The sequence below is a fragment of the Schistocerca gregaria genome, chromosome 3 (assembly GCF_023897955.1).
Source record: "Schistocerca gregaria isolate iqSchGreg1 chromosome 3, iqSchGreg1.2, whole genome shotgun sequence".
NCBI classification, from domain to species: domain Eukaryota; kingdom Metazoa; phylum Arthropoda; class Insecta; order Orthoptera; family Acrididae; genus Schistocerca; species Schistocerca gregaria.
Genome location: NC_064922.1, coordinates 673,336,068 through 673,360,679, shown reverse-complemented (window position 1 = coordinate 673,360,679; position 24,612 = coordinate 673,336,068).

Genomic DNA, 24,612 nt, shown 5'->3' with positions numbered 1-24,612 from the left:
TAATACAGTGTACACCAGATGATTGAATTTTACATGTTTAGAAACTGGTCTTGTGTACAATAAAATATTGTTGATTAGACGCCGGCCGCGGTGGTCTCGCGGTTAAGGCGCTCAGTCCGGATCCGCGCGACTGCTACGGTCGCAGGTTCGAATCCTGCCTCGGGCATGGATGTGTGTGATGTCCTTAGGTTAGTTAGGTTTAAGTAGTTCTAAGTTCTAGGGGACTGATGACCAAAGATGTTAAGTCCCATAGTGCTCAGAGCCTTTTGAACCATTTGCTGATTAGGCAACTACTGCTGAGTTTCTTTGTCTTACAAAATTAAATTTCATGCTTAATTCAAAGAAGGTTTGCAATCCGTGATAAGTTTTAGCTTATTACTTGAAATCCTCCTTCTCCTGGACTGGTAACGCGAAATTATATTTAAAATTCCCTCGTAAAACCACATCAAACAAATGTGCTTCATTTGCAGTGAAAGGTGCGATTCAATTTTGAACAAGTGATTGGCCGAATAGCACATCAGCCGTGCCCCATGACAAATAAATATCGATATAGATGAAGATACTATGCCAGAAGCTACTGATATTTTAATTAAACTCCCCGAAAGTCTTGTAGACTAAATGTAGTATCCTGATTTACGATGCTCCTCTTAAAAGATGATGTAATACAACATTTACATATTTACACGACATCTGGTAGTTATATCAATGGACTTACTAATTACACCAGCTATGATAGAGAAACATGAAAAGGATGGAGAAACATGAAAAGAAGAAGACTTTCTCTTTTTCAAGTCATCAGTCTTCTAACTGATTTTATGCTGATGTCCGCAAATTCCTCTTTTCTGTAAACTCGTTTATTTTGGAGTACTACTTGCAACCTGCATCCTCAATTACTTGCTGCATGTATTTCAATCTCTGTCTTCCTCTATAGATTTTAACCCTCTACAGCTTACTCCTTTTCTCTCCGATTCTGCGTGGAACCTACTCATTCATTACCTTATCAGTCCTCCTAAATTGCAACAATCTTCTATAACACCATAGCGCCGGCCACCGTGGCCGAGCGGTTCTAGGCGCTTCAGTCCGGAACCGAGCGACTGCTATGGTCGCAGGTTCGAATCCTGCCTCGGGCATGGATGTGTGTGATGTCCTTAGGTTAGTTAGGTTTAAGTAGTTCTAAGTTCTAGGGACTGATGACTTCAGCTGTTAAGTCCCATAGTGCTCACAGCCATTTGAACCATTTGAACACAACAGCGAAAACTCTTTGATTCTCGTCTTTTCTGGTTTCCTCACAGTGCATGTTTTACTACCATGAACGTGCTATGCTCCGAAGGTACATTCTCAGGAATTTCTTCCTCAAATTAAGGCCTATGTTTAAAACTAGTAGACTTCTCATGGGCAGGAACGCCATTTTTGCCAGTTCTAGTAGCATTTGATGTGCATTTTGCTGCGGAGGTAGCAGAATTTCATAACTTCATCTACTTCGTGACCGTCAATCCTGATGTTAAGCATCTCGCTGTTCTCAGTTCTGCTTCTTCTCACTACTTTCGTCTTCCTTCGATTTACTTTAAATCTTTATTCTGTAATCATTCCACTCAGGAGATCCTGTAACGCTTCTTCACTTTAACTGAAGATAGCAATATCATCAGCGAATGTTATAATTGTTATCCTTTCACCTTGAATTTTACTCCCACTCTTGAACTTTTTTTTATTTCAGGTATTTCTTCGATGTTAGATCGAACAGTAGGGGAAAGCACTACATCCCTTTCTTGTACCATTTTTAATCCGTGTTCTGCATTCTTTGTCTTCCACTCTTCTTAATCACTTTTGGCTCTTGTACATATTGTATATTACCCGTTTCTCTCTATAGATTAGCTCTACTTCCCTCATAATTTCTAACATTTTGCACCATTTAATATTGTCTTGCTTCCACTATCAAACGCACCGTCATAGTTGCCTCTCTGTTGCCTTTACCTTTCGTAAAGCCAAACTGATCTTCATCTAACTCATCCTCAAGATCCTTTTGCTGTATTTTATATATTATTCTAGTCAGAAGCTTGGATGCATGAGCTGTTTAAGCTCATTGTGCGATAATTCTCGCACTTGCTAGCTGTTGCAGTCTTTGGAATTGTACGGTCGATATTTTTCCGGAAGTCAGAAGGTATATCACCAGACTCCTACTTTCTACGCACAAACGTGAATAGTCGTTTTGTTGCCGCTTCCCCCAATGATTACAGAAATTCCGATCTAATGTTATCCATACCTTCTGCCTTATGTAATATTAACTCCCCCAAAGCTTTCGTAAATTCTGATTCTAATACAGAATCCACTATCTCTTCTAAACCGAACCTGATTGTTCTATCACATCAGACAAGTCTTCACCTGACAGAGGCCTTCAACGTCACCGCCCTCTCCTCTGCATTTAATTGTTGAATTCCCATTGCTTTCTTGTGTTACCACCCTTGCTTTTTTACCGACGGTTGTTTTGACTTTTCTAAACGCTGAAACAGTCCATCCGACAATCATTTCTTTTTCCATTTCTTCTCATTTTCTGTGCAGCTATTTCACCTTAGGTTCCCTTCTCCTTCTATTTATTAATCCCTAAGTGAGCTGTGTTTCTGTATTCCTGAACTTCCCTGAAAATTTTTGTACTTCCTTCTTTAATCTATTACCTGAAGTATTTCTTCTGTTAGGCATGGTTTCTTCCCCATTACCTTCTTTGTACCTAAATTTTTTCCAGCTCGTGTGATTGCCCATTTTAGAGATATCCATTCCTCTTCAATTAAACTGTCTACAGCGATATTCCGTATCGCTGTATCTGTAGCCACAGAGAACTTCAAACATTTCTCTTCGTTTCTTAGCACTTCCATATCTCACTTCTTTGCGTACTGATTCCTTGTGATTACTCACTTCAGCCTACTCTTCATCACCATTAAATCATGATCTGAATCTGTATCTGCTCCTGGGTACGCCTTACAATCCAATAAGGGTTTCGGATTCTCTGCTTTACCATAATGTAATCTAACTGAAATCCTCCCACATCTCCGACCTCTTCCAATGATACCTCCCCTCTTGTGAGTCTTGAGAAGAGTATTCGGTACTACTAGCTAAAATTTATTGGAGAAGTTAGTCATTCTCATTTCTAGTACCGAGCCCATATTTTACCGCAATCGTTTCTTCTGTTCCATCCCCTACAACTGAATTCCAGTCTCCTATGACTACTAGCTTTATATCTCCCCTTACGTACTGAGTTACCAATTCAATATTATCATACACTTTCTCTGTCTGCTCGGCTTCGGGTTGCGACGTCACTATGTACACCTGAACTAGCGTTGTCGCTGTTGGTTTCCTGTTGATTCTGGTGAGAAAACCCTATCACTGAACTGTTCTCAGTAACATACTCTCTGTCCGACCTACCTATTCGTAACGGATCCTAGTCTTGTTATAAAATGTTCTTTTCCTGGTGATATTACCCTATACTCGTGTGACCAGAAACCGTAGTCTTCTATCTGTGTCACTTCACTGATCCCCACTATATCTAGATTGAACCTTTGCACTTCCCTTTTCATATTTTCTAGCTTCCCTACCACGTCCAGACTTCTGTCATTGTTATCATTTCGTTGATAATTGAATCCTTCTCTCATTGTCGCCTCCCCTGAACAGTCCCCTTCTGGAGATTCGAAAGACACTTTTTCAGTTACATGCCACATGTCCTGCAGATAAACATTATGTGTTTTCCATTGCCTTCTGCATCCTCATGCCGTTGATCATTCCTGGCTCTTCCGCCTTCAGGGGCAGTTTCCCGCTAAAGAGTGCCCTGCACCTCTGTCCGCTCCGCCGCCCTCTTTGACAAAGCGGTTGGAAGAATGACGGCAACTTCTTACGCCGGACGTCTTCGGCCGCCAATGCTGATGATTTTATTCAGAATTTAAGCGGTGGCGGGTTTCAAACCCTTGTGGCGTCGCAACTAGTGCGAGCGCACAATTTTCTATCAAATATTTACTGTGAAATGTAGACAGACTGTAAAGTAGCCATCAGATTAGCATATGTGCTGTAGCGGGCAGATTACCGGTGTCCGTTCGTCTGACGTCACGACCATATGGCATGTCTGTACCGTGAGAATGTAAGACCTGTGCGCTAACTAGCCGCGTGTATAACGGGGAATTTTCATCTTTAATAACTTCTAACTGAGGAACCTGAGGAAATTAAAAGTTAATATACTAGTTTCTGTTATGAATAAAAATAAGTCATCCAAATTTGAGCTTTGAAACCTGCATATTTTGGAAATTAGAAAAATCTTACAGAAAACGCAAATTTCTACAATTTTCGAGTCTAAATAAATACCATTATGTATAGATCACCTTCAGTGACCATCCAACTATGAAACAAAATCACCTTCCGTGCTTTTGTATTTATTTTGAGAATTTTACTTTTAGAAATTCACCTATAACTTTGTTAAAACCATAAATGTTTTGAATTTTTGTGAACAGTTATTTTATATGAGTAGGTGAGAGTGAATGAGTGTGCCTGAGTGAATGAAAGAGGGACATTCGCCATTCTTTGCAAGTGTATAAAATCTAGGTTGGAACTCGCAAGTGTTCAGACGATGTAACCGTGGGAACAGAGTCGTCAGTGGTTCCCCATCTTAGTGAATGTCGGATGTCCAAGAGTGTATGGTATTGTACAAGCAGCCAGAACGTTCGCGAGTATTTAAATAATTTCTGGAAATAAAGTAAAGTCTAGTTTTCCTTTCGGTTTGTTAAATTATACAGTAAATTTTGTGTAACAAGAAATCATGACGTAAATGATTCAGAAGTCATGACTGGTGCGTGCTAGATTTTGGCGCGAGGCGCACCCAAAGAGTTAATTCTGATTGGCTGTGTGATGTGTGAGCCAATGAGATGCGAGGACGGTTAGCAGACTAGGAGAGTGAGTCGCGAGTGGATGAGGGGTCGCGAAGGAACTGTGATCGAGAAGAGACATGCTTGATGTGTCCTCGCGAATAATGTGTAAAATGAAGTCATAAAACGGCTTCATCGGTTCGGTACTGTGCGATTTGAGACTGGAAGAGTCCAGTAACGCGTAGTGTGAGTTTGAGCGAGTTGTGACTTTTCGTTCCGCGAAAGACGCGAGTAACTTTAATAATTAAAAGCGTGGCGGTACTTCGTAAACTTTTACTAAGTGCTTATGGCGAGCATTAACGTTAAAAAACGAACTATTATTGAACATCGACTGCAAACGTGTATGTTAGAAAATCGTCTGTGTTGCAGTTAAGTAAATTCCGTAACTTTGAAAGCTAATTCTGGCGGGGTTTGAGTGTGGATAGAATTGTGAACTGAACTTTCTTCAAACGTAGATTAGCGGGCTGATGATCAGGCTTAAAGACAATAAAGAGCTTAAATAGAATTACCAACTTCGCGTTCTCGTTTGAGTAAACAATTACTACCATTCCAATAACTCAATTTATTTAGGAAGATTGCTCATAGATTGTATTTCAGCAAACATGTATCGCGGCATCCGGTGAGCGGCTATTAAATTGCAGTTTCTTCAACACTGCTTTTCTGCAATTTTTCCAGTAGCTGCTATCAGGAGAGGCGAGTGCAGCAACTACCTACGAAACGAGGTAGGTGGATTTTCTTTCAGGGAAAGGAAACTGCGCGATAAGAGCCTGACCCGTCGCAAGTGGTGCATCGGCCGGGAAATAAAAATAGTAAATTCCAGTGAATTTCAAAAAAAAAGCAGTAGTGACAATTACCGGACAATACAGAAGTGCTCGCTATGTGTAGGAACTGTGTAGCGTACAAATTGATATCGCCACGTGAATAGGAAGGACAGTGAAAGTGTCCGTGAACTGTAATGTGTTGTACGGAACGGAAGAATTTTTCGGTGACTACGCGCCGATTGGAATAGCAGTCTACGACGGCGTCTGGCAGACGACGAGCTACGGAGACTACGCAGAGGCGACGACAGCAGTGGCAGTTGGCAGCGCTGATTCGAGCGGGGGCCCGGAAACTGGTACAGCATTGCAGTGTATGGTGAACGGACCCGCAGTTTCATCTAGCAGCAACGCAGCACGCCGAAGCACAAAGTTAAGTACAGTGCTTTTGAAAACTTTGTGTGTTTGTGGAGTCAAACTGAGAAAAATGGCTGAGTTTCAACCAAGTGACAAAAAGGCGGAACTAAGTTGTGATAGTGGGATGGAGACAGGGGAAAATGACCCCATGAATTTTAGTTTAGACGTGTCTCAACCCAATTTCAGTAGTAGTTTGACTGATTCATCCTATGTTAATTATAGTTTGGAGTCAGATCCAAATATGTCAGTGCCCAGTGAGTTACAGTTACCCATGCCGGTAGTTAATGTTAATAGGGACATTGTATCAGCAAATGAGGGGGCGAAGGATAATGTCGCCAGTATGCTGATGAATCTATTAACTAAGATGAACGTGTTGGATTCCAATATGTCAAGTAAGATGGATTCCAGTATGTCAAAATTGGAAACTAATATGTCAAGTAAAATGGATTCAAAAATGTCTAAATTAGGATCTGATTTAAGTAATGAGATGACTAAAATGGGCGCTGATTTAGATTCCAAAATATCCGATCTCAGAGACTGTTGGAAGCAAGATTTAGCAGTGCTCAGTAGTAAAGTAAATGTTGAAATACAGCAGGTTAAACTAGAATGTACAGAAAATATTGTTCAAGTGCAAAGTGAATTGACGACACGAATCGAACAGGTTACTGAGGATCAACAGCAATTTAAATCCCATGTTGATGCAGAATTAGATAAAGTATGTGAGCACATAAAAGTGGTAGAGAATTCCAATGAAATTAATCATGCCGCCTTAGAATGTAAAGTAAATGATACCAAAATTCGGTGTGAGAAACTTGGAGAGCAAGTTGTAAATAAGGTCAATAATTTAGAGACTCACATAAGCCATTTCAGTGAAAGTGTGAATGAGCAACTTTGTGGGCATGAATGCAGACTAACCAAAGTAGAACAGTGTGTTTCTAACCATAGTGATAGTATAATTTCCAGTGGAATAATTGAATCTACCGAGGTTGCGTATGTTACCCACAGACAGTTTTTAAAATTTGACCCAAGTAAGAACATGCACCCCAGAGAATTTTGGAACGATTTTGAAGACGTTTTGCCGAAAGTATGGAGCGATAAACAAAAGATAGGCTTTATCACTTCAAATTTGATGGGAGAGGCCAGAGTATGGGGGAATTTAGCCTCTGAAAAATACGCGAAATTGTCAGAATTTAAATTAGCGTTCTTTGAGGAATACTGGGGAAAGAGAAAGCAGATGGATGTTCTTAATCGGTTCTGGTCGGGAGAGAAGTATGACCCCAAGAGAGAGGGCATCAAACGATTTGTTCAAAGGTGGGTAGCAACTCTGTCCTACCTTAGTAATAAGTTAGAAACAGAACAGATCATATTAGGGGTAGAAAATAAGCTACCGTGGAACTGGAAAACTAAGATCATATCTGCGCCCCGAGATAACATTGACAAGTTCGTACAGTATTTAGAAAGGGTTGAATCCGTCCAAAAAGAAGAAGAAAACATGAGGAGGGAGCATCGCCCGCCTGCTAGGCAGAATGACAATCGCGCGGATGTAAACATTAATAGGATGGGTGTTCAGAGAGGCGGCGGATACCGTGGCAGTTCACGTGGTAGAGGAAGAACATATGTTAACAGGTTCAATGAACGCGAGCAGTATGACAGCGGCCGACAGATGTCAGGAGGTGAGGCGGTCAGCTGGAGGCATAGTGATGACGCACCGCGCTCGGAAAACCATTAATTGTCTACGAGTGTGCTGGCGATCGTAGGCAACAGCGTTTAAAGTTAAATCCGCTGGCAAAACCATTCATAAGAAAGCAGCCTGAACGACCACCTAACATAAATGTTGTTGCTACAAAATTTAGGGAGGATAACGTAAAACAGACAGAGATAGTAGCTTTAAGTCAAGTGGAGGTTAATGAACCAATTAACTGTAAGAATAATCATAAGAAGCCACTTATTGAAGAACTAAGTACTAGTTATAAGGGTAATAATCAGAAAGACATTATGCACAGTAAAACTAATGAAGAGCTGTCGGATAGGGGTGAGAACAGTAATAATGGCAGGGTTGTGACTGTGCTTGATAAGATAATTGATGTTGTAGATAGTTACGAAGAAGAGGATAGATTAGAGGAGGAGGTAGAGGTTAATGACGACGCCTTGGATAGGGTCGTAGAAAAGGAGGTTAATGAGAAAGAGGGGGAAACATTGGAAAAATGTTTTGACTTAGCAATAGTGGATAGGCTAATAGGAGCTGCCACTAGAATTGAGGGTGATAATAAGCATGAAATAAACCCTGTAAGTGTGAATGTGATTGCCACCCAAAAGACAGGCTTCGAAAGGAGAGAAATTGTGCAAGATTTATTGGAGGAAGCAGAACCCAAAATAAATAAAGAGTACTTAGGGCAACCGATAGTAGAGCTAAGAGTATTAAATGAACCAGTTAAATGTTTGATAGATACTGGATCGGAAGTCTGTGCAGTATCCCAGAACTTGGTAAATGAACTCCCTAACAGTAAACAGATTGTTAAGATGCCAGTAAGTGGCTTGAACATTGTAGTAGCAACCGGTAAGACTAAGAAGACAGTAAAACAGGAAGTGTTTCTACCCATAGCATTTAAGGAAGTAGAAATAAGACAGAACTTCTTAGTTATAAATGGACTGAGTGTAGACATATTGGTGGGGGCTGACTTTTTGAATAAATATGAAGGATGGGTGAATTTTTCTACCAATGATGTTATGGTAAAAATTAAGGGTAAACTAATTACTATACCTTTCATCGGTAAGCAGCTATGTGAGGATCCTGAGCAGAATGATTTTCCTATATGTATTTGTAAAACAGAGAAATTCTTGGAGGGCTATAATGAGTACGGTGGCAAAAAAGTAGAGGATCCGTCTGAGCTTGTGAGTGTCAGAAATGTGATCGAGGAGAGACTGGCACGTATTAATATAAGAAAGAAGGCCCTGGAAAGAAAGAGAAGGCATGACGCAAGAGCTGATCCCACTAGTTTTCAGGTAGGGGATCTAGTGCTAGTGAAAACTAGGGAAAGATCTAAGAAACTTACGTCAGAAACAAAGAAGTTTACCGATGAGTACGTGGGCCCATTTAGAATCGTAGAGAAGCCTCACCCAAATGCTTATAGACTGGAGTTTGTGAAATCACATAAGGTGTTAGGGCTTAGGAACATTGTGGATTTGAAAAGATATGTTCAAAAGAGAGACGTGGCCAGGAGTGAGTAGATACCTCAGAGAGCTTTGCACTCTTTGCAGAGCTAAGTGCGTGACGAGCACTAGGTCTCGAGTCGTTTGACAATATTTCTTCCACTTTCTTTTCCGTATTGTCAACCTACCTCTTCTTTCATTCAGAACTAAAATTCTATCGTCTTTCCTTCTTCTCTATCGTAGTTTTTAAGTGATAAAGTGTTTAAGTAATGAGTAGGAAAGAACCTCAGTGCAGTATAGGTTAAGCGTAAGGAATGAGTGTAAGAGAAAATCAAAAAGGATTAAGATACCTCAGATAAGTAATAAGTCTCAGTAAAGTAAATGTTTGGCCTAAGGTGTGAGTAATGCCCTTAGAAAGGTAAAATAACTAAGAAATGTAAGAGCCTCAGAAAATATGGTGACGAACATTGAAGCTGTTTGTTAAGTAACAGAACGATATGTTAAGACGTAGCATTAAGCTAATGTTTAGGAAAGGAAATGGAGCAGTACAGCAAAACTGTCTGTTCAATGAAGTCAGAGCCTCAGGAGGTGATTTAGTGGTAAAATGAGTAAAGGTACAGTGCAACAAGGTTGACTGTCAAAGGGGTAAAGGAAGTTAAGTTAAAGGGACAGTGCAGCAGGACTGACTGTCAAATGAAGAGAAATATGTGAGAAAAGGAGAAAGAATGAGCATAGTGTTTGGCTAGCTCGATATTAGGAAAAAGTGAGGCTACGAAGGTGAGTAAATAAAAAGCTTAATGTTGGTAACCAGAGGTGGCGTTTGTTGGTAAACAGAGGAGATGTTTGTAAACAAAAGGAAGTGAGGCTACGAATGTAAACAGAGCTGAGGCGACGTTGGTAACTCAGGAGGTGGATGTATGTTAGAAAGTATGGGTAACGAGGTTTCGCAGATTAGTAGGAAACGCTTTAACAAATACTAACCTGAGTGTGTGAAGTATGAGTATGAGAGTTGTAAATTAAACCCGAATGTGACTAGAGAAAACCTGATGTTGACAAGAAATTGAAGTAACTCCAGATATGTGAGATGAGGAAAGTACCCATGACATCGATTCCATTTTTGACCAGAGACACACAAAGCTCCCCAAGTTTGTCGTAGAGATTAGTATAAGGATTGTAGTGTTGATAAATGAATAAGTAAATATGTATTTTTCAGTGTTTAATTTATGATACAGGACTACAGGAGATTGCCTGGAGACAGAATTGTAATATTGATAATTTTGTGTATATTTTATATTGTTGTGTATTGTACAGGAACTGGAGAGTCACCAGTGCTGGCGGAGATTTATTATGTATTTGTGAACTATTTGTAGGAATTGTTTTTCTTAGTATTTCTTATGTAACCATAACTTGTTTGATTATGAGATGAAGAAGTAATTAAAGAGTAAATGTGCCACTTCGGTACTGCATTAGGAAAGTCAATTCACTTTTCACTTAAAAAAAAAAAAAAAAAAAAAAAAAAAAAAAAAAAAAAATTGAAAATTGTACATACTGTAAAGTAAATTTTATCAAAAATATGAGACTTTAGAGTCAAGCAGATAGCGCCATTTATCGCTGCTGTAGGTTAAGACGTAGCAGTTAGAAAGGGAACTGAGGCCAGCTGATGTTTCAGGTGCGCCGAAGTAAACAGAGGTGGTAGCACGAGACTTGAAATGGACCTCCCAAGCAGGACCCGGTCGAACTACGAGTGCTATCAAAATCTTAAGTGTAAGTGGTAAAAAAGTGACGCTCACCATAGCGATAGTAGTGTTAGTGTGCGTGTGACGTACATCAAGATAGTATTTAGGTTTGTTTTCTCTTTCAGGAATTTGTAAATAGAATTTTGTAATCTGAAAAATTTTTTTTTGAATGATGATAAAAGTGCATGTTTAGATATAAGATGTTTTGTAGGTCGTCAGCCCTAGGTATAAGTGGATGATTGATGTACAGGAACTATAAATGTTAAATAGCTGTTTGAGTAAATCTTTAATAGAAATTTTTTTAGAAAACTAAAAGTTTGTCATGAATGAAAAAATTTAGTTTCCTCAGGAGGTGTGTGGCGTCGCAACTAGTGCGAGCGCACAATTTTCTATCAAATATTTACTGTGAAATGTAGACAGACTGTAAAGTAGCCATCAGATTAGCATATGTGCTGTAGCGGGCAGATTACCGGTGTCCGTTCGTCTGACGTCACGACCATATGGCATGTCTGTACCGTGAGAATGTAAGACCTGTGCGCTAACTAGCCGCGTGTATAACGGGGAACTTTCATCTTTAATAACTTCTAACTGAGGAACCTGAGGAAATTAAAAGTTAATATACTAGTTTCTGTTATGAATAAAAATAAGTCATCCAAATTTGAGCTTTGAAACCTGCATATTTTGGAAATTAGAAAAATCTTACAGAAAACGCAAATTTCTACAATTTTCGAGTCTAAATAAATACCATTATGTATAGATCACCTTCAGTGACCATCCAACTATGAAACAAAATCACCTTCCGTGCTTTTGTATTTATTTTGAGAATTTTACTTTTAGAAATTCACCTATAACTTTGTTAAAACCATAAATGTTTTGAATTTTTGTGAACAGTTATTTTATATGAGTAGGTGAGAGTGAATGAGTGTGCCTGAGTGAATGAAAGAGGGACATTCGCCATTCTTTGCAAGTGTATAAAATCTAGGTTGGAACTCGCAAGTGTTCAGACGATGTAACCGTGGGAACAGAGTCGTCAGTGGTTCCCCATCTTAGTGAATGTCGGATGTCCAAGAGTGTATGGTATTGTACAAGCAGCCAGAACGTTCGCGAGTATTTAAATAATTTCTGGAAATAAAGTAAAGTCTAGTTTTCCTTTCGGTTTGTTAAATTATACAGTAAATTTTGTGTAACAAGAAATCATGACGTAAATGATTCAGAAGTCATGACTGGTGCGTGCTAGATTTTGGCGCGAGGCGCACCCAAAGAGTTAATTCTGATTGGCTGTGTGATGTGTGAGCCAATGAGATGCGAGGACGGTTAGCAGACTAGGAGAGTGAGTCGCGAGTGGATGAGGGGTCGCGAAGGAACTGTGATCGAGAAGAGACATGCTTGATGTGTCCTCGCGAATAATGTGTAAAATGAAGTCATAAAACGGCTTCATCGGTTCGGTACTGTGCGATTTGAGACTGGAAGAGTCCAGTAACGCGTAGTGTGAGTTTGAGCGAGTTGTGACTTTTCGTTCCGCGAAAGACGCGAGTAACTTTAATAATTAAAAGCGTGGCGGTACTTCGTAAACTTTTACTAAGTGCTTATGGCGAGCATTAACGTTAAAAAACGAACTATTATTGAACATCGACTGCAAACGTGTATGTTAGAAAATCGTCTGTGTTGCAGTTAAGTAAATTCCGTAACTTTGAAAGCTAATTCTGGCGGGGTTTGAGTGTGGATAGAATTGTGAACTGAACTTTCTTCAAACGTAGATTAGCGGGCTGATGATCAGGCTTAAAGACAATAAAGAGCTTAAATAGAATTACCAACTTCGCGTTCTCGTTTGAGTAAACAATTACTACCATTCCAATAACTCAATTTATTTAGGAAGATTGCTCATAGATTGTATTTCAGCAAACATGTATCGCGGCATCCGGTGAGCGGCTATTAAATTGCAGTTTCTTCAACACTGCTTTTCTGCAATTTTTCCAGTAGCTGCTATCAGGAGAGGCGAGTGCAGCAACTACCTAAGAAACGAGGTAGGTGGATTTTCTTTCAGGGAAAGGAAACTGCGCGATAAGAGCCTGACCCGTCGCACCCTGGACGGAGAACTTTGTAATTATCAATCACAGACGCTACTTCTGCATCACCTGTGTTTCTCGTGAAGATATTGTAACACATATCGATCGGGAGTAAGTTTATTTTATGTAACTGTGTGCCTGCAATTAATGAAATGTGCGTTCTGTGTTGTTTAAACTCTTTGATGTATGGCAAGAAAATTAGAGTTTTGTAGTGCATATATGAAAAAAGCAAAAGAATATGTTTAAATTTTAAATTATTATAATATGAATATGTTTATGAAAAGGAGTATGTTTCCAGAATGAGATTTTCACTCTGCAGCGGAGTGTGCGCTGATATGAAACTTCCTGGCAGATTAAAACTGTGTCCCCGACAGAGACTCAAACTCGGGACCTTTGCCCGACCGAGACTCTAAAGCTGTGAGTACCGGGAGTGAGTCGTGCTTCGGTAGCTCAGTTGGTAGAGCACTTGCCTGCGAAAGGCAAAGGTCCCGAGTTCGAGTCTCGGTCGGGCACACAGTTTTAATCTGCCAGTAAATTTCAGGAGTATGTTTGTTAAAAGCTGGTTCACGCTTAGTGCACTTAGGTTTGTAGCATTTAAACGCTGTAGGGAAGACCCTCCCCAACGAGAGTGGCATGGCGCGATGTAAAAGGTGGGATTGGCGGTCGAACTGAGCTGCTCCTTTGTGTGAACGACACGCATTGTGTGGTTACCCTTAGCACGGTAGACCTCGATGTTGCTAGGAGACTCCCGCCGGACTCCCCCCTCCGTCGGGCATGGGTGCGCCTGCGTTGTTCTTTGCATTAGTTAGTTTAAGTACTGTGTAAGTCTATGGACCGATGACCGATGACCTATGCTCTTTTGCCCTTAGGAATTCACACTTTTTTTTTTTTTTTTTTTTTTTTGCTAAGAGAGGCAATGGGAGGTTGCATTAGGGGGTATTTGCCTGGGATATGGTTCTGGCTGGCTATTAGTTGGTTTTCACGGCGTAATAGAATGGCTCTAATACGTTGAAAATCCGTCGCCAAGAAGAGAATTTATATAGCATTCGCACATCAAGAGCCGTGAGTACAGTTAGTCGCCATTGCGTCTGACACCAATCTTCGACACTGCTTTACAAACTTCATACATTCAGTTAAGTAATATGTATGGGCATCGACCAGTTAATTTGTGAGTTGTTTCTATAATACTCACATAAAACATATTCGTGTCCAGAACCATACTTTCAATCCTGATAACGAACCTACAAAGGGTCTAAGTGCTACTAAAACAGAGTATCCTGATTTAAATGAACAGTTCTTGCATTCATCTTTTAAAAGTGATTTTTGTCTAAAGTGAAAGGAATAGTAAAAGTTTAACCAAGAGTAACATTTGGATGAACTACTCCAAGTGAAATTATTAATGTAGGAAGTTTAAGTAGAAATATTCAAAGATCAATTAATAACACAAAGACCAATCAATAGGAAAGTGAAAACCTTAATTATTTAAAAGTTAAAACCACAAAACTGAAGTTGGATAGACTTTCCCTAAATATTACTGCAAAGAATACCTGTTTCACAGGCAATTAAATTTGAAATACATATAAATCTTTAATGAACAGAGTTACAATAGTACCGTTAGAACTTAAATTAGGCACATTTTCAAACAAGTTGTAGTTGTGCTACCGATTGTGAAAGGTTCCTTTTTGAAGTTAATTAAGGCCTTTGTTGTATTTTGTTATCTTGCAAGGTAATTTAATTCAATGATTAGTTTTTAGAGTTAATCTTTTCTATTGCAATAATCAAAGATCTTTGACTAGTGAAACTATAGCAGTTTATAGACTCCCACCATATTATTCACCTGTTAAGAAAAAATTGAGCTATTACTGTTATAAAGGAAAACTGTTGTATGCAGAGGAGCTTAAACAGTGTATTGAAACATGTTATTCACCTTTATTTGTGTTTCTCATGCCCTCATGTGCAAAATTAGTTCTGCACTTGATGCAGTGACGTTTGACTACTTGGTTAAGTAACGCTCTTATGTGTGGCTGTAATTAGTATGAGCTCGGTTCCGGTTTGTTTCCAATAATTTACCGGTGTGCATGATATTGGTAACTGCTCCTACACGCAGTACAGAGTGCACTGTGTCAGTTTGTATCCTGTTTGTTATTCAAAGGGAAATCTCAACAAAAATAACTTCAATAACTAATATTCAGTTTTCTCAAATATATATTTCCAAATTAATGTGCCTGATAGGGCTGGCGACCATTCATTTCTTTCATTCATTTATAAATTTACCACTTTCGTTAACTTCCAAGGATGAAGCTCGTTTGTTTTTTTCTGTTAATTGCACCAAATTCGAAATTTTTGTCCGATACCTTGTTCATTAGACACACGAGCGGTCAAACTTCGAAATCCTCTCAGAGGGTAACAGTAGCGTGTTTCGCGGCACGTTAATGTTATAATATGAGTCATTAAAAATCTCATAGCTGCGAAATTTATTTCTAAGTATACAAGTATACAGTGAGAGAGATTTATGGTAGGTACGGCTATACTTCTCAGGTAGTCATACAGGCTCTGGATGAAAGAAAATTACCTCGGCTATTTAAGTCGAATCACAATGAAATTCACATTCACTAATCAATAACATTTAATTTTAGACGAATATCTGCCATTAGTGATATAAAAAGACTTCTCATGATACAGACTCTGAATATATATTTCCTACTTATCATAGTGAGCGAGGCACTAGACAAAGGTCCAGCTTATCATGCCCAGTACAACACAGTATTGCATTGAAACTTCCTGGCAGATTAAAACTTTCGCGAAAGGCAAAGGTCCCGAGTTCGAGTCTCGATCGGGCACACAGCTTTAATCTGCCAGGAAGTTTCATATCAGCGCACACTCCGCTGCAGAGTGAAAATCTCATTCTGGAGACAGTATTGTATTGTTTGTCCTTGGAAGGTGGCCAAACCCCGTCTTTAGATGTCCTGGCAGAGATTCGAAACGAAAATAAACTCTTTAAAGAAACATTAGCTGGAGACAGTGTCAGGAGTTACACACTTTAATAACAAAGACAAGTTACAGAAATGGTATAAGTATAACAATAACATTTAAGATTATAAATATTTTGAGGAAAACATTATAAAAAAATTGGCATCATTATAAATATTTGTAAGAGGCAACAAGTGTAAGCAAGAAGCAGCTGTAGTAGTGTATTAGTACAACAATATACATAGTATGTAACCGATATTCTTTTGTGTTGTTCGTCCTTTGTGACGCAGTTCGAACGCCGTCAACAGCTCGCATGCTCTGAGATGTTCTCTGTCGGTTCCTCTGGTTCCTGGCAGTACCCGTTTCACCGTGTTTTGTGCGATTCTCTCGCCGACATGAAATGGTGCAGCGCGAGACACAGGCTGAAACGAAACTGCGCCATGTCTGCCGCAGGCGAGGTTTCAATGGCGGTTCGCCGCTGGAGAGAGATCTCAATTTTCTCCCGACCTCACCCCTTCTCTCGGCGGTTCGCGATGTTGTAGCAGCGTACTCCACGAGTGCCTCGGGCGGTGTTTTAACAGATACTGCTACAGGCAACGATGTTTTATCATGTTTCCTTGTTTCCGTGTCACACAGTGCTTTCTAATAATGCTTCGTCTGCAGAAAAAATTGGAACATGACCCAATGTGCTTGCTGTACACCTTTACAGAAAAACCCAGGGACGATTCCAACAGTGTAAGAAGAGGCATCGCAAATGACCGACACGGAGAGCTCAAAGGACAGAGAATCAACAACAGAAGAGGTGTATGTCAATACACTTGTTTCGTCCACCACTGTTAAAACGAAAGTGAAATGATGTAAGTAGACAAAAGGGAAAATTTCTCAATGTTTCTTCTTTTCTAGGTTGCTGAATAAGCATTTGCTATCAGCATTCAGTTTCGCTGATGGGCTAGAGGCATAATTAACATGTACCTTGGTTTATGAAGATAAACAGCTTCACATGTTACGATGTTTGACTATTTTCTTTCAGTCAATGGAGGTGCTAATGTGCTTAAAAGCCAGGCTCTATCCCTTGTAATCAGCACGTAAAACAACATTAATCGTAAATCATTATACAAGGTGTTATAGAGATTATTTTATATCTGTAATAGCCATTCGAAGTCGTATTTCATCCACAAATGGAATGAAGTCGGAGGGAGTGATATCTGTATACAGCCGTAATTGCGGTATCTCTCTTTTATTGACATGGAGTCAACGACGGAAATAGCGGAAATCATTTCATACCCAACTTCAAATACCGGTATTGCAAATGTACTTATGGGGTTCCGTGAGTACTGTAACATCTCCTACGCTTTCCTCCTTCCATCGTTGGTAGAAACTACGTGGTAAGTTTTTAATAAAATATTAGCTAACAGTTCAGTGAGTAACGTCGAGCAAAATTTACGTAAAGCCACAAATAGGGATCAAATGCACGTCTTTTCCAACCTTTTAATGTTTTCCTTCGGTTGACAAGGGCGATATATATCCATTTTCGGATACGGAGTTCAATCCCACGATTACAGAGAAGTGCAAGCAAATGGTTTATTGCCACCATTCTACAAAACAGCAGCATTAAGTTTAAGTAATTATAAATAATCAGAAGTAATTGGGACTGAGTTCCGAAGTGGTAAATGATTAGACATTGCTACTCAAACGTTATTGTGGGAATCTACATAAAATATTTTATTACTGTTTTACAACTATTACCACAAAATGGCGTGTTCTCAGATTCTGACTCAAGTCCACACTGCCAATAGTACGTTTTAAGCTCTGCAGCACATTGAATTGCCTTTCCTCACAATTCATTACCTTTCCCGTGGAAAGCGGATCCTGAGCTATAAAAGTGGAGGTGAATTCCATCGTCCGACATCGGTTGCTTTTAATGATTGTCACGTAAACTCTCTGAGCATATTTGTTTCACATTCGAATAACCAATATTTCTTTCGCATCTGTTATCTTCCACAAGAACCAGACATTGTACAGATGTCTTACATATGGAATTTTGAAGAGAAACTCTACAAACATTCGATATGCCAACCACGAGTGACCAGGCAGACGTCAATACGGTAATTGAATTCTTGCCAGACCCGACCTAGGAAGGCGTCATCGTCTGTGGAGGTCACTTCACGTATTCTCTCCCGGAGCTAAACTACATCATGTGGTTGAGGCGGTACGTACATGCACAGAAAAATGCACACGGAGTGAGATCTGGTGATCGGGGAGGCCATGTCATAAAACAACTGTCCCATTCTGTAAAATGGCCAATCCATCTATGCGGCAGCTCCGTTTTCAGGATGGGAATGGGGTGGAACCCCATCCTGCTGAAAGATGAAAGTAGAGACTGATTTCATTTGAGGCAACCGCCTTTCCTGCAAGTAGGAATATCGAGTGACAGTGCTCTCGGTGAAGAAGAATGGCCCATACAGTTTTCGGCGTGAGAAGGCAAAAAAATCATTTACTTTTGGGGAATCGCGCTCAAATTTAATGCATTCGTGTGGATGCTTTGCACCCCAGATTCGACAATTATGCTTGTTCACTGTCACATTAGTGTGAAAGGAGGCTTCATCGCTAAAAATTAAGCGATCAACAATGCCATTCCCATCCTTATTCAGTTGTTTCAATTGCGAACAAAACTCAAAACGTTTGTCTTTGTCGTCGTCATTGAGCCTCAGCACTAGCTCCAATTTGAATGGTTTCACTGAAAAATTCTGTCGCAGCACTTTCCACACTGTCTTTGGAGCGATTTCGAGTTCACGGTATGCATGACGCACTGATACTTTGGACTCCTTATGAATGTATTTTGTACGTGCTCCACATTCACTTCACACACACTGGGACTCCGCTTCTCTTTGCTGGGCACAAGCAACCCGTCGTAACATACACTCCTGGAAATTGAAATAAGAACACTGTGAATTCATTGTCCCAGGAAGGGGACACTTCATTGACACTTTCCTGGGGTCAGATACATCACATGATCACACTGACAGAACCACAGGCACATAGACTCAGGCAACAGAGCATGCACAATGTCGGCACTAGTACAGTGTATATCCACCTTTCGCAGCAATGCAGGCTGCTATTCTCCCATGGAGACGATCGTAGAGATGCTGGATGTAGTCCTGTGGAACGGCTTGGGATGCCATTTCCACCTGGCGCCTCAGTTTGACCAGCGTTCATGCTGGACGTGCAGACCGCCTGAGACGACGCTTCATCCAGTCCGAAACATGCTCAATGGGGGACAGATCCGGAGATGACTTACACCTTTTAGACCACGTTGGGTTGCACGGGATACATGCGGACGTGCATTGTCCTGTTGGAACAGCAAGTTCCCTTGTCGGTCTAGGAATGGTAGAACGATGGGTTCGATGACGGTTTGGATGTACCGTGCACTATTCAGTGTCCCATCGACGATCATCAGAGGTGTACAGGCAGTGTAGGAGATCGCTCCCCACACCATGATGCCGGGTGTTGGCCTTGTGTGCCTCGGTCGTATGCAGTCCTGATTGTGGCGCTCACCTGCACAGCGCCAAACACGCATACGACCATCATTGGCACCAAGTCAGAATCGACTCTCATCGCTGAAGACGACACGTCTCCATTCGTCCCTCCATTCACGCCTGTCGCGACACCAGTGGAGGCGGGCTGCACGATGTTGGAGCGTGAGCGGAAGACGGCCTAACGGTGTGCGGGACAGTAGCCCAGCTTCATGGAGACGGTTGCGAATGGTCCTCTCCTGGGAAGTGGCGGTGCGGTCCCCTACGGCACTGCGTAGGATCCTACGGTCTTGGCGCGCATCCGTGCGTCGCTGCGGTCCGGTCCCACGCCGACGGGCACGTGCACCTTCCGCCGACCACTGGCGACAACATCGATGTACTGTGGAGACCTCACGCCCCACGTGTTGAGCAATTCGGCGGTACGTCCACCCGGCCTCCCGCATGCCCACTATACGCCCTCGCTCAAAGTCCGTCAACTGCACATATGGTTCACGTCCACGCTGTCGCAGTATGCTACCGGTGTTAATGACTGCGATGGGGCTCCGTATGCCACGGCAAACTGGCTTACACTGACAGCGGCGGGGCACAAATGCTGCGCAGCTAGCGCCATTCGAAGTCGAACACCGCGGTTCCTGGTGTGTCCGCTGTGCCATGCCTGTGATCATTGCTTGTACAGCCCTCTCGCAGTGTCCGGAGCAAGTATGGTGGGTCTGACACACCGGTGTCAATGTGTTCTTTTTTCCATTCCCAGGAGTGTATTTGTTGTGCCAGTTGTAAATGGCCTTCCTTGTTCGTGGCTTCTTATCGGACATGGTTCTAAACTTCCGCTGAATAGCTGTAGCAGACTTGTTTTTGTCGAGCTCCAACACAAAGGAAGCTCCATATCCACCTGAACTCGCCATGTTTCCAACTAGTGCTGACTATCGGCAAAGTACCAAAATACGCTGTAGCTCTGTACACGAAAAAAATACTTTCAGGGTTTCTACTCAAAATGTCATATGTATTATATCTGTAAAATGTTTGGTTCTTGTCTAAAAAATAATTGAAAGTGTTCCTGGACTTTGTATGTGTGTCTGTGTGTGTGTGTATGTGTGTTTTACACATCTTCTCCTAAACCACTGTACCCATGTCACTCAAACTTGGTACGCACTTCAGTCACTGTCTGGAAGAAGTAATCAGCATGGGAATAACAACAAACTACCTCCGAATGTTCTAGGGGTGAAAAAGGAATGTTTATCACGATTTGCGAATACCAAGACTTTCTGGTCATCCAGTATTTGAGAATGAGAGCACTTGGTGACTTACCACATATAATTTCAAACCTGTATGAAATATTTTATTGCTGACAGTCGCGCACAAATTGTGAATGGAAAACGGTTTATCCTTTACAAAATTTTGCATTTCATGCAGTAAAACCGCCGCATCGGGCATCACATAGTAATGTATTATTTATTTGCTACAAAATGTATTTGTGACACATTTGGCAGACAGTATTCACGTTACCACTGTATGTAGTTGCCAAAATATATCGTTGTACAACATATAGTTTGCAAGTGGTTTTGTGGTGGTCTTCAGTCCGAACATTGGTCTGATGCAGCTCTGCAGGCTATACAGTTCTTTGCGAGCTACTTTCAGTTTCTCGTTCTTCAGTTCTAATTCTCTTAGCATCACGTGACTTAATTATTCTACATTCCATTATCTTCGTTTTGCTTTTGTTGATGTTCATCTTATATCCGTCCATTCCGTTCAGCTATTCTTCCAAGAACTTTCCTGCCTCTGACAGAATTACAGTGTAATCGGCAGAACTCAAAATTTTTCTTTCTTCTCCTTTTACTTTAATTCCTACTCAAAATTTTTCTTTGCTTTCCGTTACTGCTTGTTCAGCGTACAGATTGAATAATATTGTAGACAGACTACAATCCTCTCCCACTCTATTCTCAACCACTGCGTCTACCATCTGGCTTCCACACAAGCTATAATAGTCTTTCGCTCCGTGTACTTTACCTCTGCTGCCTTCAGAACTTCAAAGAGAGTATCCCAGTCAACATTATCAAAAACTTCCTCTAAGTCTACAAATGGTATAAACGCAGGCTTGCTTTACCTTAACCTGTTTTCTGAGATACGTCGTAAAATCAGCAGTGTTTCTCGTGTTTCTACTTTTCTTTTGAATCCAAACTGATCCTCCCGGAAGTCGTCTTCCACTAGTTTTTCGATTCTTCTGTAAAGAATTCTTGTTAGTATTTTCGACCATGACTTATTACTCTTACAGCTCGGTAGTTTTCACAACTGTCAGCAACTGTTTCCTTTGGAATTGGAATTATTACATTCTTCTTGAACTCTGAAGCTATTTCGCCTGTCTGATGTATCTTGCACACTAGATGGAAGAGTATTATCATCACTGGCTCTCCCAACGCTGTCAGTAGTTCTGTAGGGATATCATTAACTTCCGGGGCTATTTTCGGCCTAGATACAGGACAAGCAAAGACGTTGAACACGATCTGTCCTGAGGAAGTCCCCAGAAGAGAACAACCGGTGGCGTCAGCCTTCTATTGACCACCGTAGACGTTGAAATTTTCTTGTGTAAGTTATAGAGAAAAGTAATAAAGCCAGCTACAAGCGATAGACATGCGCTTGATTAAAGCGATCAAATTCCTTGGAAAAACCTGAGATTACAAAAGCACAATGAATACTTGAAAGGCCTTAAACCACATCTGTGTATTCTGCCCGGCAGGCTACCTACCAATCACACGACCAAGAATTAAGTACTTGCTGTTCGCAACCCATGAAATAGATCTGTAGCTCTGAAGGATCCTTATGCCGTGGTTTCGTGCGTTAGACAGCGCTATCCGTTTGGACAAGCTCTGAGCGCTGGCAGCGACGCAAAACTGCCTCAGTAATCGGAGGAGTAGGGCGATCAAAAACACATGATCTCAATATGCCAGCGCTGCACTAGTAAAAGTAACAGACAGAGACGGAACAATAGGATCAGTAGCGGACAAGTCTCACACAACCTAGCGCGACTCCTGCACTACAAGATTCAACGACGGAAGCTTCGAAGTTTGCGTAACCGAAGTGCCGACGATGGCGGCCGATAAAAAGGCAGGGAGGTGTCGTTGTTCGTCGTACTACGATATCTGGGATCGGGATGGAGGCAGAAGGGGACGGATCAGACACACTTGATCCCTAAAGCGACTTCATAAGTTCCATGCCAGAGGCCGAACGCCCAAATCTGTCGTCTTCACAGCCTGCACAGGAGTACAAGCGGCTACTATACACTGTTTGTATCTCCAGTAGAGACACAATACGCAAGAGGGAATAACATGGGGGATTCCAGACTGGAAAGATCTGCATCCTGCGTACGACGTTGCTTCTGCCGCAGCACCTGAGCATCGGCATGGACAGCAGATGGCGCAGAATCCGTTTTCGCTTTTGACGGGGCAAAAATTACCCGCGGATGAATTTAAATCAGTCGCTGGTTTGTCACTATCATTAACATTTAGTAGAAAGAGGAGGAACGTAGAGCCGCTAACGACAAATTTGAAGATGTGACGAGATGTTCTCTTTACTGTTGAGGGAACACACAACACTGTAGCGTTGAAGGCAGTGTTGACTCTTCCAGCGTTCGCAGCAAATGCCCTTAGCATCACCAAGTTTAGGCACCACATCCTTAAGATATTTATCATTTACTTCGTGCGGCGAGTTGAAAATTCAAATATTGTTATATTCAGCATCAACATTAACAAGAAGGACACCACTAAGCCCTATCTCTATGGCGAAAAAGAAATAAAATAAACCTTTCTACTTTCAGAAGGTTTATGAATATTGCAAAGAAAGAAGTGTAAATCTTATCTGAAATAATATCAGATGTGTCTATTAACCAATCATGAATTCCAGTGGAACTTAGCTGAACATTATGGACGGACTTGGTCAAAAACAAAACTAACAGCACGTTTCCGTGGGACCAGCGTGGACGACGTGATGAAAACGAAGCGGACGTAACTGCTACCAAATACACAATTAAATGATGATTCACTGACGAATAACCACACAAGTTTCACAACAAACCATGTGAAAAACGAACTGGCACAACTACAAAGGCTGCGGCGGAGTGGAAGAATAAACGTGTCCGACCAGTCCAGAGCTCCAAGCAGGACCGCTGCCGCTAGACTACGACACCTGATGTGAATGCTTTCTACATTCGCGATCGTTGTAGCTCTCTCGAATTATGGCAGCTCTTCACATGGTGGTACGGCATCGCTTCATGAATTCAATTTGTACGAAGTATTTATTAACTATGTACACAAACATTCATCGTGCATCAGTGTAAAACCAGATCATAATCCCCGAAGCTGTTCGTGATATAAGCCAGCGATTACCCATGGACGCAAAAAGACCACTTCAATTAACGAATAAAGAAATTTGTGTAGTGATATACATCCCTCTCCAGCCACTGGAATAGACTGGCTATGGTTCTCTCCAGTGCTTTATGTAACGTTTCTGCTCATCTACCTTTCTGTGTAGACCAGTAGGGGTACTGCAGTTAGCTTCTCATTTATATCTGTTCACGTTTGCAGTTTATTTGCGTCTTTGAGACTTTGTGTGTGTGTGTGTGTGTGTGTGTGTGTGTGTGTGTGTGTGTGTGTGGGTGTGTGTTCATAGTTATCACTTTTTGTGAATAATCGTCCCCGTTTCCATCTCCATGTGGCCATCACGGTCTCGAAACCATACCTGCGGCCCCCATTCCTGCCGCAGTCGGCTCACCTCCTGCGTCTTCGACACTGCAGTCATCTCGCCTCCTTCACCGTTGTATCCACCACCTGCACACGCTATCGTCATCAACAGATCACACTAGCCATTGCTGCTGTCATTCCCGACCATCTCGGTGGCACTCCATCAGCAAGAAGCATCATCAACTATCAGTTCCCTTTCTGCTTGTCTCACAATGGACAATCCAACCACCTCAATAATTTATACCACCCGCTCCCCAATCACAAGTCACTTGTTGTAGTACTTTCTCTGGTCCACCACCTTACGTCTACCCTCTTTTTCCAACAGTGTTGTTTCCAACTGTAGTCAGTTTCCTCTCA